At 44.9% G+C, this 20,717-nt stretch overlaps 1 long non-coding RNA gene across 1 annotated transcript; it reads left to right on the top strand.

The window, feature by feature from the left end:
* Nucleotides 1-2,004: 2,004 nt before the first annotated feature.
* Nucleotides 2,005-20,496, top strand: LOC142486206 (uncharacterized). Its single transcript, XR_012798864.1, has 2 exons — nt 2,005-3,145; nt 19,988-20,496. It is a non-coding gene; the product is annotated as an uncharacterized LOC142486206 (long non-coding RNA).
* Nucleotides 20,497-20,717: the final 221 nt, after the last annotated feature.

Genomic DNA, 20,717 nt, shown 5'->3' with positions numbered 1-20,717 from the left:
CTGTGTCAGCGTTACCTTCCAAGTTATTTACTACCATTATAGGTGCTTGCTGGTATATATCTGAGCAGGATTGCTAGATTTCTGATCATTCAAAGGCTCACTGTGTAGGATACTGTACGTTTACCTATAGTTTGCATACTTGCTCCAGAGCTGTTAACACCCTGACTTATAACATCCCTTGTCCTCCCAATCCCAGTAATATTGATTCTGGGATTGTATAATCACACATTTATTGACAGGGATGTACGACATTGTTAATTTAATTCATTTTTAATACTTAGTACACAACGTTTGGTAATATATGTTTTAAGTAAATTGATTAAAAGTTAGATTTTACATTATGTAGGAGTGCAGTTAGTGAATTCTTTAGGGGACACTTTCATTTTGTGTTTCCCTTCCCCCCTTTTTTGCCTGATTCACTTTTCAGTTCACAGTTTGCACCCACATTTATAATTACCACTATTATATACTTTATCACTTCACTCACTTAGTGTGGCCCTGTGATCACTCCCGAACCTCCTCCTTGTATTCTGAGACTTTGTTACTGTGCGTTAACATTGGGCTGGAAATACAACATGGCCGCAGACAACAGATTCCCCCGAGACTTGCATGGGACCCCCACAGCCCGCCCCGTCCTCCTGTACAGACGGGCACCAGCAACTCATACACTATTTGTGGGTAACATAACAGTACTACCGACTACCCCGGTCAGCAACACTTAATACACTTTATAACCCGAGTTGCTCCCCAATATCTCCCAATTACGCTCCCGTTCCCAAAGTCCCTGTCCTGCACCTATCTCCTAACAGGGATCCTAACTGCACCCGGCACCCCCAGCTTACATTCCTGCACCTATCTCCTAACTGCACCCGGCACCCCCAGCTTACATTCCTGCACCTATCTCCTAACTGCACCCGGCACCCCCAGCTTACATTCCTGCACCTATCTCCTAACTGCACCCGGCACCCCCAGCTCACATTCCTGCACCTATCTCCTAACAGGGATCCTAACTGCACCCGGCACCCCCAGCTTACATTCCTGCACCTATCTCCTAACTGCACCCGGCACCCCCAGCTTACATTCCTGCACCTATCTCCTAACTGCACCCAGCACCCCCAGCTCACATTCCTGCACCTATCTCCTAACTGCACCCGGCACCCCCAGCTCACATTCCTGCACCTATCTCCTAACAGGGATCCTAACTGCACCCGGCGCCCCCAGCTTACATTCCTGCACCTATCTCCTAACTGCACCCAGCACCCCCAGCTCACATTCCTGCACCTATCTCCTAACAGGGATCCTAACTGCACCCGGCACCCCCAGCTTACATTCCTGCACCTATCTCCTAACAGGGATCCTAACCACACCCGGCACCCCCAGCTTACATTCCTGCACCTATCTCCTAACAGGGATCCTAACCACACCCGGCACCCCCAGCTTACATTCCTGCACCTATCTCCTAACCACACCCGGCACCCCCAGCTCACATTCCTGCACCTATCTCCTAACAGGGATCCTAACTGCACTCGGTGCCCCCAGCTTACATTCCTGCACCTATCTCCTAACTGCACCCAGCACCCCCAGCTCACATTCCTGCACCTATCTCCTAACAGGGATCCTAACTGCACCCGGCACCCCCAGCTTACATTCCTGCACCTATCTCCTAACAGGGATCCTAACCACACCCGGCACCCCCAGCTTACATTCCTGCACCTATCTCCTAACCACACCCGGCACCCCCAGCTCACATTCCTGCACCTATCTCCTAACAGGGATCCTAACTGCACCCGGCACCCCCAGCTTACATTCCTGCACCTATCTCCTAACCACACCCGGCACCCCCAGCTTACATTCCTGCACCTATCTCCTAACAGGGATCCTAACTGCACCCGGCACCCCCAGCTTACATTCCTGCACCTATCTCCGAACAGGGACCCTAACCACACCCGGCACCCCCAGCTTACATTCCTGCACCTATCTCCTAACCACACCCGGCACCCCAGCTCACATTCCTGCACCTATCTCCTAACAGGGATCCTAACTGCACCCGGCACCCCCAGCTTACATTCCTGCACCTATCTCCGAACAGGGACCCTAACCACACCCGGCACCCCCAGCTTACATTCCTGCACCTATCTCCTAACCACACCCGGCACCCCCAGCTCACATTCCTGCACCTATCTCCTAACAGGGATCCTAACTGCACCCGGCACCCCCAGCTTACATTCCTGCACCTATCTCCGAACAGGGACCCTAACCACACCCGGCACCCCCAGCTTACATTCCTGCACCTATCTCCAAACAGGGATCCTAACCACACCCGGCACCCCCAGCTTACATTCCTGCACCTATCTCCTAACCACACCTGGCACCCCCAGCTTACATTCCTGCACCTATCTCCTAACAGGGATCCTAACTGCACCCGGCACCCCCAGCTTACATTCCTGCACCTATCTCCTAACCACACCCGGCACCCCCAGCTCACATTCCTGCACCTATCTCCTAACCACACCCGGCACCCCCAGCTTACATTCCTGCACCTATCTCCTAACCACACCTGGCACCCCCAGCTTACATTCCTGCACCTATCTCCTAACCACACCCGGCACCCCCAGCTCACATTCCTGCACCTATCTCCTAACCACACCCGGCACCCCCAGCTCACATTCCTGCACCTATCTCCTAACCACACCCGGCACCCCCAGCTCACATTCCTGCAGGGGAACGTAAAATGTGAACAGAAATACGGAAATATACATCAAGGCACATAACTAGTCCCAAGAGCTGACACTTCAGCCCTTGACATGCGGTTTTAGGGGCAGCCAGCCGGGCGTGAGCTTTATTAATGAATGCCGACTAAACCCTACCGTCACAATCTCTCTCTGATATATATATGAAGGTAGGTGTGGGGTTGTTTTACACCCAGGAGGTAGGTGTTGGAGTTGTTGTTCTGTCCCCTAGAGGTGGCTGCAGGGGTAGTTATTCTGCCCCCTAGAGGTGGGTGCAGGGGCAGTTATTGTGCTCCCCAGGGTGACCCCTCTCCTCTGTCCCCTCAGTCTGTGTGTAAGAGTTTCGGTCGCAGCCCTGAGGACCGACACATGTCACTGCAGGACCGGAAGGACGCGCTGTACGAGTACGCTCGCAGGTCTGTATATACTGTGTGCCCCGTGCTGTATGTCTCATATACACACACACACACACACATATACATACAGTCATGTGAAAAAGAAAGTACACCCTCTTTGAATTCTATGGTTTTACATATCAGGGAAACCTGATATGTAATATCAGATTGACTCTGGCCTTGTAGCATTGATATAAGTTAGTATGTTTGAATATCAAAAGGTTTTTTTTTTTTTTTCCCTCTTAACTCTGTGCTGTTAATTGACCAACTGGAACAAGCTGATTTATTGGGGAGCGGGCGGGTCATGTGACTGTTTTATCTGTATAATACCAACACCTTTCCTGCATTTTGCAGGAATTGCATTAGGCATTAGACAGTGAGGCATTTAAAGTGAGCTTTTTAAGTGATAAATATAGTTAGACTATAGTTTGACTAGAGGTGACTGGGGACTGGATCTACTGCAAACTCTTTTACTCAAGACAACAAACGGTAAGCTAGTCAGATCACACTATGATCCCATGCTTGCTAACCTGCATATTTTAAGCCCCCACCCCTTTACAACTTATTTACTGCAGTCTCTCCCAAAACTGACTGCACAATACACTGAAACCCTGAATTGACTCTAGCATTGCAATACAGCTAAACATTTGACAAGGAACAGGCACACACCTGCTGTTTAGTCTGCACACACTAACTCTGCTCACAACAGCTCCTTGCAGCACTGCCTACCTCTGGCATCATGAACCTGCTATGTCTTTTAACTTTTTTCTTTCTCCTGGCCTCATGGAGATGTTACTCCCTCTACCCACTACAAACTCCTCCATCCTGGCCCACACCCAACATCACCATACACCCTGGACTACTCAAAAGCCTTGCACTATCTACTGAATGTTGGTGGAGAACTCTAAAAACCAGAACTCCAACCACTGCTCACTCTAATGGAAAACACCACAAATTTACAACTTGCAAACCACTAGCCAAATTTCTACTCATACTTTTACTCTCTTTAGCAGGTGATATTGAACCTAACCCAGGTCCTCCCATTACAGCTCTGTCCCATGCCCCTGAGAATTCCACCTTTAAATTCCAAAAAGGGCTATCTGTCGCCCATATAAACATCCGGAGCCTGCTGCCCAAATTGGACGAACTAAGGGCATGGTGCCTTATGCATAAACCCAAAAGCCATCGTTCTTGCAGAAACATGGCTATCCCCTAAAACCCCTGATGCAAATATCGCCATTCAGGGATACTCCATTTTTAGGAGAGATAGGTCAAAGAGAGGAGGAGGGGTGTTATTTTATATTGCAGACACCTTACAATTTAGACTGTTAAATTGCCCCCCAAGCCCACCCTCTTTTGAAATTCTAGTTGGCAAAATCTGCCTCCCCTTTTCTAAGCCCATCTTGCTTGCTGGCATCTACCGCCCCCCTAAAGCCCCTCTACAATCCCTGACTGATATCACCCAATTTCTTGGCTCCATTTCCTCTCTGAATGAGAAGAGTGAGCTGCTAGTTCTTGGGGATTTCAACTTCAATTGGCTTGACCCTAAAAACCACAAAATCCAGATACAACTCAAGTCACTTAACCTATCGCAACTCATTTCCCAACCCACACGGATAAACCTGAAATCATATAACCATTCCTTGCTAGACTGGATTCTCTCTTCAAACCCCAGCAGAATCCAATCCTCTGGCATCCTTCCTGATATTTTCAGTGACCATGCAATAGTGTACTGTTTAAGGAAAACTAAACCGCCCCATTCAAGCCCTAAAGTTCTCCTCACTAGAACATTTAAAAACTTTAACCCACAACAGTTTCTGGATGACCTTACCAACTGCCCATGGCACAGAATCGATTTAATTCCCGACCCTGACTCTGCGCTCGACTATTTCCAATCCGAGTTCTTAAAACTCTGCGATACCCATGCTCCACTACGCAAAATAAGGGTACGGGGGGCCCACCTTCCATGGGTTACAACTGACCTTATTGCACTCTACCAGCTCAGGGATACCTTGTGGAAAAGCTACAAAGTAACTGGCACTACCAAGGATCTCAATCACTACAGATGCCTGCGGAACATGTGCACAAGGCAAACAAGGCACGCAAAAGCACAATATTACTCTGACAATCTCCCCCAGAATACATCAAACCCAGCTAACTTCTGGAAGGTTATCAACAATATATTCCAGGCTCCTAACCATCAACAACCAAGTAATATCACTAAGGGGGATATTACTCTGACAAACCCCACTGACATTGCAAATGCATTCAATGATTACTTTGTGGGGTGTGCCACTAACTTATTAGCGAAACGCAGCACAAACCACAAACCTGAATCTCATCCTGGGAGTACCCCTACAGTCCCACCCCCTCCCAACACTGCCCACAATTTTCGATTTGGCCCAGTATCTGAAGAGGAGATTACACAAGCGCTCCTCAAACTAAAACTAAGCAGCCAATGTGGACCTGACTTACTACAATCTAGGTTCCTACGACTTGGTGCCCCAGCCATTGCCAAACCAATTGCGTCCATAGTCAACTCCATCCTGTCTGCAGGCCATATCCCTAAGACCTGGAAAACTGCCAGAGTTGTCCCAATCTTCAAAAGTGGGGACAAAAACACTGTCTCAAACTACAGACCAATCTCACTTCTCCCAATTCTATCCAAAGTCATGGAAAAATGTGTCCACTCCCAATTAAGCGATTTCTATACCAAGACAAATTTCCCTAGCCAATTCCAATCTGGGTTTCGTCCCAAACACTCCACCGTAACTACCCTGCTAAAAGTTTGCAATGAAATCCAGTGCGGAATGGAACGGGGACAATTCACTGGTGCAGTATTCCTAGATTTTGCAAAGGCTTTTGACACAGTTGATCATGCTATCCTGCTTGACAAACTCCAGAGCTCTGGAGTAGGGAAACATGCTTTAAACTGGTTTCAGTCCTATCTATCAGGAAGATCCCAACATGTGTCCATCTCAGGCTCTAACTCGAACCCGCTCGATATCACCTGTGGTGTCCTGCAAGGCTCTGTTCTGGGGCCCCTACTCTTCTCAGTGTTCATTAATGATCTTCCCACAGCTTGTAAGGAAGCCTCAATACACATGTATGCAGATGACACAATCCTATATGCACACAGCCAAAGCCTCTCTGACCTTCAACACATACTTCAGTCTGACTTTTTCAGACTCGAAAACTGGATTTCCTAAAACAAACTGTTTTTAAACACTGACAAGACTGTAACAATGGTATTTGGGACCAAGACTACATTTTTAAAGCTTCCAGTGACGGAGCTCCAGATCAGAACCAACGCTAACACCACCCTAACCCCTGTCACTAGTTTTAAATACCTGGGCTTATGGTTTGACTCCCACTTAACATTCGGGATGCACATTGATACCCTGACAACCAAGACCTATGCCAAACTAGGGGTACTTTACAGGAACAAATCCTCCTTAAGTCTCCTGGTCAGAAAGCGTATCGCACAGCAGATGCTAATGCCAATTATCAACTATGGAGACATAGTATATGGCTCGGCACCTCAAACCCACTTTAGCAAACTTGACACCCTCTACATTTAAATTTGTCGTTTTGTTCTCTCTCTCTGTCACGCACTCTCTCTCTCTCTCTCTGTCACGCACTCCCTCTCTCTCTCTATCACGCACTCTCTCTCTCTCTCTCTGTAACGCACTCTCTCTCTGTGTCACGCACTCTCTCTCTCTCTGTCACGCACTCTCTCTCTCTCTCTGTCACGCACTCTCTCTCTCTCTCTGTCACGCACTCTCTCTCTCTCTCTGTCACGCACTCTCTCTCTCTGTCACGCACTCTCTCTCTCTCTGTCACGCACTCTCTCTCTCTCTGTCACGCACTCTCTCTCTCTGTCACGCACTCTCTCTCTCTCTGTCACGCACTCTCTCTCTCTCTCTCTGTCACGCACTCTCTCTCTCTCTGTCACGCACTCTCTCTCTCTGTCATGCACTCTCTCTCTCTCTCTGTCACGCACTCTCTCTCTCTGTCACGCACTCTCTCTCTCTCCCTGTCACGCACTCTCTCTCTCTCTCTGTCACGCTCTCTCTCTCTCTGTCACGCACTCTCTCTCTCTGTCACGCACTCTCTCTCTCTGTCACGCACTCTCTCTCTCTCTGTCACGCACTCTCTCTCTCTCTGTCACGCACTCTCTCTCTCTCACGCACTCTCTCTCTCTCTCTGTCACGCTCTCTCTCTCTCTCTGTCACGCACTCTCTCTCTCTGTCACGCACTCTCTCTCTCTCTGTCACGCTCTCTCTGTCACGCTCTCTCTCTGTCACGCACTCTCTCTCTCTCTGTCACGCACTCTCTCTCTCTCTCTGTCACGCACTCTCTCTCTCTCTCTGTCACGCACTCTCTCTCTCTCTCTCTGTCACGCACTCTCTCTCTCTCTGTCACGCACTCTCTCTCTCTCTCTGTCACGCACTCTCTCTCTCTCTCTGTCACGCACTCTCTCTCTCTCTCTGTCACGCACTCTCTCTCTCTGTCACGCACTCTCTCTCTCTCTGTCACGCACTCTCTCTCTCTCTGTCACGCACTCTCTCTCTCTCTGTCACGCACTCTCTCTCTCTCTGTCACGCACTCTCTCTCTGTCACGCACTCCCTCTCTCTCTCTGTCACGCACTCTCTCTCTCTCTCTGTAACGCACTCTCTCTCTCTCTGTCACGTGACAGAGAGAGAGAGAGAGAGTGCGTGACAGAGAGAGAGAGAGAGAGAGAGAGTGCGTGACAGAGAGAGAGAGAGCGTGCGTGACAGAGAGAGAGAGAGAGAGGGAGTGCGTGACAGAGAGAGAGAGAGTGCGTGACAGAGAGAGAGAGTGCGTGACAGAGAGAGAGTGCGTGACAGAGAGAGAGAGTGCGTGACAGAGAGAGAGAGTGCGTGACAGAGAGAGAGAGTGCGTGACAGAGAGAGAGAGAGTGCGTGACAGAGAGAGAGAGAGTGCGTGACAGAGAGAGAGAGAGTGCGTGACAGAGAGAGAGAGAGTGCGTGACAGAGAGAGAGAGAGTGCGTGACAGAGAGAGAGAGAGCGCGAGAGAGAGAGAGAGCGTGAGAGAGAGAGAGAGAGAGCGTGACAGAGAGAGAGAGAGAGCGTGACAGAGAGAGAGCGTGACAGAGAGAGAGAGAGTGCGTGACAGAGAGAGAGAGAGAGTGCGTGACAGGGAGAGAGAGAGTGGAGACCTACCACAGCCTACAGAGAGTATACACTCTGGCACCCTACCTACTGAAGGTAAAAGACCCAAAACAGAGACAGACCCTGAGCCAGTACAGAATAAGTGCCCACAGCCTAGAAATAGAAACAGGCAGACACAGACAGAACTGGAAGCCCCGGGAGGTGAGACTGTGCCAAAGATGTGAGCTGGGAGAGGTAGAAGATGAAATGCACTTCCTGTTGCGTTGCACACAATACTCTGACGTGAGGAGTGCCCACCTAGAGAAACTCACTGCTGTTATCCAGAACTTTAATAATACAGAAGAGAACCAAAAAATAGCGATCCTCCTGGGAGAAGATGAAACCCGCGCAGAACTGGCTGCACACTATATCAGCACCTGCCACAGGCTGAGAGACGTACACTAACCCCCACACCCCTGTGTGAAACTGTTACCCCTATACCCTGCAATCATTATACCCTACCCCGTTACCCATATACCCTGCAATCATTATACCCTATCCCTAGTATTCGTGTAATTATTGTCCCCCACCCCCTATTATTCACGCTTTGGCAATACTGAAATGTTCTTTCGTCATGCCAATAAAGCTGATTTGATTTGATTGATTTGAGAGAGAGTGCGTGACAGAGAGAGAGAGAGAGAGAATGCGTGACGGAGAGAGAGAGAGAGAGAGAGAGTGCGTGACAGAGAGAGAGAGAGAGTGCGTGACAGAGAGAGAGAGAGTGCATGACAGAGAGTGCGTGACAGAGAGAGAGAGAGAGAGAGTGCGTGACAGAGAGAGAGAGTGCGTGACAGAGAGAGAGTGCGTGACAGAGAGAGAGAGAGTGCGCACTCTCTCTCTGTCACGCACTCTCTTTCTCTCTGTCACGCACTCTCTCTCTCTCTGTCACGCACTCTCTCTCTCTCTCTCTCTCTCTGTCACGCACTCTCTGTCACGCACTCTCTCTCTCTGTCACGCACTCTCTCTCTCTCTGTCACGCACTCTCTCTCTCTGTCACGCACTCTCTCTCTCTGTCACGCACTCTCTCTCTCTGTCACGCACTCTCTCGCTCTCTCTCTCTGTCACGCACTCTCTCGCTCTCTCTCTCTGTCACGCACTCGCTCTCTCTCTCTGTCACGCACTCGCTCTCTCTCTCTGTCACGCACTCTCTCTCTGTCACGCACTCGCTCTCTCTCTCTGTCACGCACTCTCTCTCTGTCACGCACTCTCTCTCTCTCTCTGTCACGCACTCTCTCTCTCTCTGTCACGCACTCTCTCTCTCTCTCTCTCTCTGTCACGCACGCACTCTCTCTCTCTCTGTCACGCACTCTCTCTCTCTCTGTCACGCACTCTCTTTCTCTCTGTCACGCACTCTCTCTCTCTCTCTGTCACGCACTCTCTCTCTCTCTCTCTCTCTCTGTCACGCACTCTCTGTCACGCACTCTCTCTCTCTGTCACGCACTCTCTCTCTCTCTGTCACGCACTCTCTCTCTCTGTCACGCACTCTCTCTCTCTGTCACGCACTCTCTCGCTCTCTCTGTCACGCACTCTCTCGCTCTCTCTCTCTGTCACGCACTCTCTCGCTCTCTCTCTCTGTCACGCACTCGCTCTCTCTCTCTGTCACGCACTCTCTCTCTGTCACGCACTCGCTCTCTCTCTCTGTCACGCACTCTCTCTCTGTCACGCACTCTCTCTCTCTCTCTCTGTCACGCACTCTCTCTCTCTCTGTCACGCACTCTCTCTCTCTCTCTCTGTCACGCACGCACTCTCTCTCTCTCTGTCACGCACTCTCTCTCTCTCTGTCACGCACTCTCTCTCTCTCTGTCACGCACTCTCTCTCTGTCACGCACTCTCTCTCTCTCTCTGTCACGCACTCTCTCTCTCTCTCTCTGTCACGCACTCTCTCTCTGTCACGCACTCTCTCTCTCTCTCTCTCTATCACGCACTCTCTCTCTCTCTGTCACGCACTCTCTCTCTCTCTCTGTCATGCACTCTCTCTGTCACGCACTCTCTCTCTCTCTCTCTCTCTCTCTCTGTCACACACTCTCTCTCTCTCCAAACATGGCACTGTGCATTATGGCCAAACATCTCCACTTTGGTCTCATCTGTCCAAAGGACATTGTTCCAGAAGTCTTGTGGTTTGTTCAGATGCAACTTTGCAAACCTAAGCCGTGCTGCCATGTTCTTTTTAGAGAGAAGAGGCTTTCTCCTGGCAACCCTTCCAAACAAACCATACTTGTTCAGTCTTTTTCTAATTGTACTGTCATGAACTTTAACATTTAACATGCTAACTGAGGCCTGTAGAGTCTGAGATGTAACTCTTGGGTATTTTGCAATTTCTCTGAGCATTGCACGGTCTGACCTTGGGGTGAATTTGCTGGGACGGCCACTCCTGGGAAGATTGGCAACTGTCTTGAATGTTTTCCACTTTTGAATAATCTTTCTCACTGTAGAATGATGGACTTTAAATTGTTTGGAAATGGCCTTATAACCCTTCCCAGATTGATGGGCAGCAACAATTGCTGATGTCTTTCCTCCTTGGCATTGTGTTAACACACCTGAATGCTCCAGATCAGCAAACTGCTAAAACTTCGGCTTTTATAGAAGTGATCACACTTGCTGATGATCAATTAATCCAGGGCATTTGATTAGTAGCACCTGTCTGCTACTAAGCATCTTAATTCCTATGGAAGCAGTAAGGGAGTACTTAGTTTTTCTCACACAGCTTCTCCATTGTGGTTTTATTTTTGTTAAATAAAACATGACACTGTGTAATATGTCATGTGTTGTTGTTCGAGTATGTTGTTTATTGTCAGCGCATACAAAGATAAAAACACACACCTTCGGTAAATCTTTCACTCTTGCAAGTAGAGATACAGTGTTTTGGGGAAATGACAATAAAATATATAAGTGCAATGATACTCACATGGCCATGTGTGAGCCAAATCACATCAGAGGCATCTTTGTGGTCATGGATATAGACCCTTCTTCTGCTTAATCCAGCAATCGGATCGAACACTCTAGTGGTGAGTAGCTACGATCTCTCCCGGAATCCCAGGAAGGAGATGGGCAAATCCACAGTCGTAAACATATATCATTTATTAACAGCACAGTAGATAGCAAAAACTCACACACAGGAAAACACTGCTCTGCGCCAGACACCGCCTCGAGGCCTCCGTTCGGGGTTTAACCCTGCAGCCGCGTCCGACGTCAGGACCACTTACAGAGGGCTCGTCTTTGGTACGGAAGCTGTCAGTGACCAAAAACCAAGCATGCACCGGCAGGGAACTACGCGTTTCGCGAAATCACTCGCTTCCTCAGGTTCCTGCCGGTCGCATGCCTGCCCTGTCATACTTATACCCAAATCACTGGCCATTCGAACTAAATGGACAGTCACTTGCAAAATAGACGGGTGCATATAACACACTTAATCGCTATGTTTCCACAGCGTGATGTATACAAATAAAGGGATATCCCTTGTAATGGTGTCATACATAAATATGAGTAGCATCTCCCTCAAAGTAGGGGATAAAGAGTGAAATTAAATACACATGGTAACTCCTCATGGTTAGTGTCTTGCTGTTGACAGCCCAATGATAGCTAAACTCGTGAACACGTTATTATACATATAAATTATACACATACATTTAAAAACATCGAATATATAAGTTTATACATAAGACTTAAAAAAGAGCACCAAATATATGTCAATAAAAATGAAAGTAGTTCATCTAACATGAGAGCACAGTAAAAGAGCACAGTAACGGAACATATAGTTCTCCTTCAGGAAAAAGGCTCCCTAGGTCCCTGTTGATAATTGATTTCAGCACATCACCCGATGATCCGTATCCGTGCTTGATAACAGACGCACACATTCTAAATCTGCACAATCCCAAAAGACAATTATCAATACGTTCAAATCAGATTAAAAAACAAACAGTTGGCGCATGGTCCCAATTCATTCATCATTGCTTCTATGGGCAGAAAATAATAGTTACATAGTTACATAGTAGATGAGGTTGAAAAAAGACTTCCGTCCATCAAGTTCAACCTATGCTAAATTTAGACAACAGATACTTTATCCTATATCTATACTTACTTATTGATCCAGAGGAAGGCAAACAAAAAACCCCATTAAGGGGAAAAATTAATTCCTTCCTGACTCCAAGAATTGGCAATCGGATTAATCTCTGGATCAGCATCCTTCCCATGTATACTTATTTGGTATATCCCTATATACCTTTCCCATCTAAAAAGATGTCCAACCTTTTTTTGAACAGATTTATTGTATCTGCCATCACAGTCTCCATGGGTAATGAATTCCACATTTTAACTGCCCTTACTCTAAAGAACCCTTTCCTTTGTTGTTGGTGAAATTTCCTTTCCTCCAACCTTAAGGGATGGCCCGAGTCCTTTGTACTGCCCGTGGGATGAATAGTTCTTTTGAAAGCTCCTTGTATTGTCCTTGAATATATTTGTATATAGTTATCATATCCCCTCTTAGACGCCTCTTTTCTAATGTAAATAAATCCAATATAGCTAGCCTCTCCTCATAAGTTAGATTGTCCATCCCCTTTATTAATTTTGTGGCTCTTCTCTGCACTCTCTCTAGTTCCATAATGTCTTTTCCTAGGATTGGTGCCCAAAATTGTACTCCATATTCAAGGTGTGGTTTTACTAATGCTTTGTAAAGGGGCATAATAATGTTTACTTCCCTTCCATCCATTGCCCGTTTGATGCAAGATAAGATCTTGTTTGCCTTTGTAGCTACTGCATGACATTGGGCACTATTGCTAAGCCTGCTGTCTACAAGCACTCCTAAATCCTTCTCCATCAAGGATTCCCCCAATATATCTCCATTTAATTTGTAAGTCGCCTTTTTATTCTTGTATGCCAAATGCATAACCTTACATTTATCTGTATTAAACCTCATCTGCCATTTACCTGCCCACGTTTCCAGTCTCTCCAAGTCCTTCTGAAGAGAAATTACATCCTGCTCTGATTCTATTACCTTACACAATTTAGTATCATCAGCAAAGATGGAGACTTTGCTCTCGATCCCAACCTCAAGGTCATTAATAAACAAGTTAAAAAGCAGGGGTCCAAGAACCGATCCCTGAGGTACTCCACTCACGACTTTAGTCCAACCTGAAAAAGTTCCATTTATGACAACCCTCTGTTGTTTGTCCTTTAACCAGTTTTCAATCCAGGTGCATATATTATTACTGAGTCCAACTTTCTTTATTTTGTACACCAACCTCTTGTGTGAAACCGTATCAAAAGCCTTTGCAAAATCTAAGTAGACCACATCAACTGCATTACCCTGGTTTAAATTCCTACTTACCTCCTCAAAGAAACAAATAAGGTTAGTTTGGCATGATCTATCCTTCATAAATCCATGCTGACTATTACTAATAATTTTGTTTTCCATTAGGTATTCCTGAATATTATCCCGTATTAAACCTTCAAGTAGTTTCCCTACTATTGAAGTCAGGCTTACAGGTCTGTAATTTCCCGGTTGTGATCTAGCTCCCTTTTTAAATATAGGCACCACATCTGCTTTACGCCAATCTTGGGTACTGAGCCTGTAGAAATGGAGTCCTTGAATATTAAATATAATGGTTTTGCTATTACTGAGCTTCACTCCTTGAGAACTCTTGGATGTATGCCATCGGGGCCAGGTGCCTTATTTACTTTAATTTTTTCAAGTCGCTTATGAACTTCTTCCTCAGTTAACCAATTGTTCCTTAATATGGAGGTTGTGGCTTCCTCCTGCGGCACTACTATTGAACTTGATTCTTCCCTGGTAAACACAGAGGCAAAGAATTTGTTTAATACCTCAGCTTTTTCCTTATCTCCAATAATCTGCCTGCCCATCTCACACTGAAAGGGTCCTATATTTTCTTTTCTCATTTTTTTGTTATTAAGGTACTTAAAGAACTTTTTAGGGTTGACCTTACTTTCTATTGCAATCCTTTTTTCATTATCCATTTTTGCTAATTTGATTGCCCTTTTGCAATTTTTGTTACATTCCTTATAATTCTGATACGATGTCTCCGTCCCTTCTGACTTAAAGAATCTAAACGCCTTCCTCTTCTTCTCCATTTCCTTCCCTACCTGTTTATTTAGCCACATTGGTTTTGACTTATTTCTTTTATACTTATTACCCAAGGGTATACACTGATAAGTTTGCTTTTCTAACAATGTTTTAAAGACTGCCCATTTATCTTCTACATATTTCCCTGCAAAAACATCATCCCATTGTATTACTACTAGATTAGACCTCAGTTTATTAAAATCTGCCTTTCTAAAGTTTAAGGTCTTTGTTGAACCCGAGTAATCTGTTTTTTGATAATTTATTTCAAATGAGACCATGTTATGATCACTGTTAGCCAAATGTTCCAGGACTTGAATATTTGTTATTACTTCGACATAATGTTAGTTGGAAGGTCATAATAATTGTAAAACTAATTGCAAAAATAAAATCTTCACTGACAAAGCGAAGAAATATGGAAGATTAACCAAATATGTATAAAAAATATATATAAAGTTAAATGCCTATATAAAAGATCAAATATTTAAAAATGGACCAAGTATTTAAAAAGAATATAAAAAGGGATGAAATATAAATATGAAAAGGTATATGTAAAAAAGGGTGTATAAAAAGACAAGCAGACTAGCCATTTATTCAATAAAGGCACCTAAATCAATATCTGCATTTGGACCCCATGGGATCATTGTTTTTAATTTAAAAATCCAAAAAGTCTCTTTTTGGGCCAGTTTAGTCATTCTGTCCCCACCACGCCAGTTGGCGGGGACCTGTTCTATTGCTCTGTATGTGGGGCCAGATGGATCACCACTATGTCTGGACGAATAATGGCTAGACACGCTGTGTGTCAGCAATTTCCTCCTAATGTTGCCCATGTGTTCCAGTACGCGGACCCTCAGTGGTCGACTGGTACGTCCCACATACTGGAGACCACATGGACAACACAGCAGATGCACCACAAACTCAGACCGACAATTCATGAATTGCTTTGTTTTAAAATCCGCACCAATAACCGTCGAATTAAAATCGGTCTTCTCATTGGAAAATTAAACACATTAGGCTCTAAGATAAAAGCTATACTGAGCATAATGTTTTTAATTTTGATGGGGCGTATTTCCTTCAAAAATGCGGTACCGCCATGGGGACCAGGATTGCGCCGAGTTATGCGAATTTGTTCATGGACGCATGGGGAAAAGACAATATTTGGTCAACCCATGCTTTCGGCGCAGACCTGGCCCTATGGCACAGGTACATTGATGATATATTTTTCATCTGGCAGGGGAGTGAGGAAAACCTTGAGCTTGTCCTGGAATATATGAATAACACCCGCAATCTTGTATTCACATCACAAAATAGTGCAGTCTGGATTTCCTAGATCTGACAATATATATTGAAAGGAATCACATTAAACCAAAAACGTTCTTTAAGTAGGTAGATTGTAATAACTACCTGCTTAAAAACAGCTGCCACCATCAAAGGTGGCTGGAGAATATTCCACCTGGGCAGTTCAGAAGAGTTAGATGAAACTGTACGGACGATAATATTTTTAAAGAGCAATCTGAAATTTTAAAGAAAAGGTTTTTAGATAGAAATTATGAGCGGGGAGCATTGGAGAATTGTAAGGACAAGCACTATAAGGAGAGAAGACATCCTTAAAACCAAAGTCAAGAAGCCAGCCAGTTCGTTTGAGGTCCCTTTTATCTCTAAATTCAATCAAGATCATGGGAAGATACAAGACATTCTTAAAAAACATTGGCATCTCCTTTTGAGTGAACCTGTTCTGAAAGAACATTTACCAGACAGGCCGAAGGTAATTTTCAAACGCGCAGACAATATAAAAACTAAATTAGCACCTAGTCTTTTTAAATCAAATGCACCAGTGAATGGTCAGAATTGGTTACCAAAACCCAAGGTTTTTTTTAGATGCTTTACATGTTAGGCCTGTAAACAGGGTTCCAATGAGAAGACCGATTTTAAGTCGACGGTTATTGGTGAGGCTTTTAAAACAAAGCAGTTCATGAATTGTCGGTCTGAGTTTGTGGTGCATCTGCTGTGTTGTCCATGTGGTCTCCAGTATGTGGGACGTACCAGTCGACCACTGTGGGTCCGCGTACTGGAACACATGGGCAACATTAGGAGGAAATTGCTGACACCCAGCGTGTCTAGCCATTATTCGTCCAGACACAGTGGTGATCCATCTGGCCCCACATACAGAGCAATAGAACAGGTCCCCGCCAACTGGCGTGGTGGGGACAGAATGACTAAACTGGCCCAAAAAGAGACGTTTTGGATTTTTAAATTAAAAACAATGATCCCATGGGGTCCAAATGCAGATATTGATTTAGGTGCCTTTATTGAATAAATGGCTAGTCTGCTTGTCTTTTTATACACCCTTTTTTACATATACCTTTTCATATTTATATTTCATCCCTTTTTATATTCTTTTTAAATACTTGATCCATTTTTAAATATTTAATCTTTTATATAGGCATTTAGCTTTATATATATTTTTTATACATATTTGGTTAATCTTCCGTATTTCTTCGCTTTCAGTGAAGATTTTATTTTGCAATTAGTTTTGCAATTATTATGACCTTCCAACTAACATTATTTTCTGCCCATAGAAGCAATGATGAATGAATTGGGACCATGCGCCAACTGTTTGTTTTTTAATCTGATTTGAACGTATTGATAATTGTCTTTTGGGATTGTGCAGATTTAGAATGTGTGCGTCTGTTATCAAGCACGGATACGGATCATCAGGTGATGTGCTGAAATCAATTATCAACAGAGACCTAGGGAGCCTTTTTCCTGAAGGAGAACTATATGTTCCTTTACTGTGCTCTCATGTTAGATTTAAAACCAGAGACAGAACATAAAACACAGACAGAGCTCAGTGCACATCCAGTGAAACTTATACACGGTACAGTGCCTAAATATATATGTATAAATATCTATTAAATAAAATGGTCTTTTAGTTTAACATTTTGGCCAAATTGTTGTAAGCCCCTGAGCCACTGCACGGCAGACCACATCTCAACGGTCCCTAACACTAATACTTATGTTAGACTTATGTTAACACTCATGTTAGATGAACTACTTTAATTTTTATTGACATATATTTGATGCTCTTTTAAGTCTTATGTATAAACTTATATATTCGATGTTTTTAAATGTATGTGTATAATTTATATGTATAATAACGTGTTCACGAGTTTAGCTATCATTGGTCTGCCAACAGCAAGACACTAACCATGAGGAGTTACCATGTGTATTTAATTTCACTCTTTATCCCCTACTTTGAGGGAGATGCTACTCATATTTATGTATGACACCATTACAAGGGATATCTCTTTATTTGTATACATCATTTTTATATGGTTTTGCGGTCTGGCTGGCTGCCAGCTCGTCTCCGGAGGTCGGCCTCGAGGGATCCCCATTGAAATGCATTACTCCATTCACTTTCAATGGGGAACCGCCGCTCCTCTCTGGCGCCACCTGCAGGTCTTCTACGATATCAGGCCCAAATCGCCGGAATCTCCATAGGGTTATATGGGGCTCCAATGGCGACTTATGGAGATGCTGCAAAATGGAGACTGCAAAGGCGTGAAATGAGACAGAGGGCAATAAACATGTAAATGCAATTAACCCTTTCCCTCCCGACCTTATACCAGTGTATGTGGTTGGTACATACACTGTAAAGGTACAAACACCAATAATTGTACAAACATATACATCTAGCAAATAGAACACAGTTTGCCATGAGGCAGGGGAATAAAAATACATTAAATCCCTCTAAATGTGGGAAACATGATAACCATGGGACATACCTTTTGGTTGTGAGGCAGGGGAACATATGTATTATGGGTACATTTCTGGTTAACCCCTCACCTCCCAGATGGTGGAAGGGGGTGCCTAATGGGGATGACCCCTTTAATACTCGCTTGGCACCCCTCCCCCGTCATACAGTGTATCTCTACTTGCAAGAGTGAAAGATTTACCTAAGGTGTGTGTTTTTATCTTTGTATGCGCTGACAATAAACAACATACTCGAACAACAACACATGACATATTACACCGTGTCATGATATATTTAACAAAAATAAAGCCACAATGGAGAAGCCATGTGTGAAAAACTAAGTACACCCTTAATGCTTCCATAGGAATTAAGATGCTAAGTAGCAGACAGGTGCTGCTAATCAAATGCCCTTGATTAATTGATCATCAGCAAGTGTGACCACCTCTATAAAAGCCGAAGTTTTAGCAGTTTACGGGTCTGGAGCATTCAGGTGTGTGTTAACACAATGCCAAGGAGGAAAGACATCAGCAATGATCTTAGAGAAGCAATTGTTGCTGCCCATCAATCTGGGAAGGGTTATAAGGCCATTTCAAAACAAGTTAAAGTCCATCATTCTACAGTGAGAAAGATTATTCAAAAGTGGAAAACATTCAAGACAGTTGCCAATCTTCCCAGGAGTGGACGTCCCAGCAAATTCACCCCAATGTCAGACCGTGCAATGCTCAGAGAAATTGCAAAAAACCCAAGAGTTACATCTCAGACTCTACAGGTCTCAGTTAGCATGTTAAATGTTAAAGTTCATGAGAGTACAATTAGAAAAAGACTGCACAAGTATGGTTTGTTTGGAAGGGTTGCCAGGAGAAAGCCTCTTCTCTCTAAAAAAAAAAAAACATGGCAGCACGGCTTAGGTTTGCAAAGTTGCATCTGAACAAACCACAAGACTTCGGGAACAATGTCCTTTGGACAGATGAGACCAAAGTGGAGATGTTTGGCCATAATGCACAGCCCCACGTTTGGCGAAAACCAAACACTGCATATCAGCACAAACACCTCATACCAACTGTCAAGCATGGTGGTGGAGGGGTGATGATTTGGGCTTGTTTTGCAGCCACATGACCTGGGAACCTTGCAGTCATTGAGTCGACCATGAACTCCTCTGTATACCAAAATATGTTAGCGTCAAATGTGAGACCATCTGTCCAGCAGCTAAAGCTTTGCTGAAATTGAGTCATGCAACAGGACAATGATCCTAAGCACACTAGCAAATCTACAACAGAATGGCTGAAAAAGAAAAGCATCAAGGTGTTGCAATGGCCCAGTCAAAGTCCAGACCTCAACCGATTGAAATGCTGTGGCTGGACCTTAAGAGAGCTGTGCATAAACAAATGCCCACAAACCTCAATGAACTGAAGCAACGTTGTAAAGAAGAGTGGGACAAAATTCCTCCACAATGATGTGAGAGACTGATAAAGTCATAAAGAAAACGATTACTTCAAGTTGTTGCTGCTAAAGGTGGTTCTACAAGCTATTGAATCATAAGGTGTACTTAGTTTTTCACACATGGCTTCTCCATTTTGGCTTTTTGTTAAATAAATCATGTCACAGTGTAATATGTCATGTGTTGTTGTTCATCTGAGGTTGTATTTACCTAATTTTTAGACCTGCTAAGGAACAGATGATTGTTATTATGTTCTGATATTTAAAACCATGGAATTCAAAGAGGGTGTATTTTCTTTTTCACATCACTGTATACTGTGTGCACGGTGCTGTATGTCCCCTGTATATTTACTGTGTGCACGGTGCTGTATACTCTGTGTAACGCTCTCTCTCTCCCCACAGCCGATACTTGGAGAAGTTCAGAGCTTTCAGCAGAGAGGAAGAAGAAGGAGCGAGAGGCTGAGACAGTGTGTGTCACTGTGTGCGCGTCACTGTGTGCGCGTGTGCGTCACTGTGTGCGTGCGTGGAGCGAGAGGCTGAGACAGTGTGTGTGTGTAGCGAGAGGCAGACAGTGTTTCACTGTGTGTGTAAGGAGCGAGAGTCTGAGGCGGATTGTGTGTGTGTGTGTGTGTGTATGTATGTGTGTGTGTGTGTGTGTGTGTGTGTGTGTGTGTGACCACGCGTGTGTGTGATGAAGGGGAGGGACTGAGTGTCAGTGTGTTTGTGTATCACACTGTGTGTGTGTGTGTCACTGTGAGCATGTGTGCGCCCCTGTGGGTTGGGATGAGCGGTGATACAGACTCATCAGTTTCTGATGCTGCAGGTTATAGTAGTACTGAGTCTCCATCCCGTGTAATGCTTTACTGGGGTGTTTGAGGGTCGGACGTGTCCTCACACTGCAGTGACCCCACTTATAGAGGTTCTCTGTATTATTATACACTGATACTGAACACCCCGTGCTGTATAATGATGCTGAGTATCTATACACTGATGATGAACACTCTGCGCTGTATAATGATGCTGGGTATCTTAATGAATATAGATATTTAACACTGAGTATACAGGGAGCAGGGTTTAGCTGTAATGTATATATCTGTGTACTGTGCGTACCTGGTCCCTCTGTCTTCTCGGG

Source organism: Ascaphus truei, unplaced genomic scaffold (genome assembly GCF_040206685.1).
Source record: "Ascaphus truei isolate aAscTru1 unplaced genomic scaffold, aAscTru1.hap1 HAP1_SCAFFOLD_780, whole genome shotgun sequence".
NCBI lineage: Eukaryota > Metazoa > Chordata > Amphibia > Anura > Ascaphidae > Ascaphus > Ascaphus truei.
The sequence above is the reverse complement of the archived record's forward strand: the minus strand, read 5'-3'. Positions and strand labels throughout refer to the sequence as shown.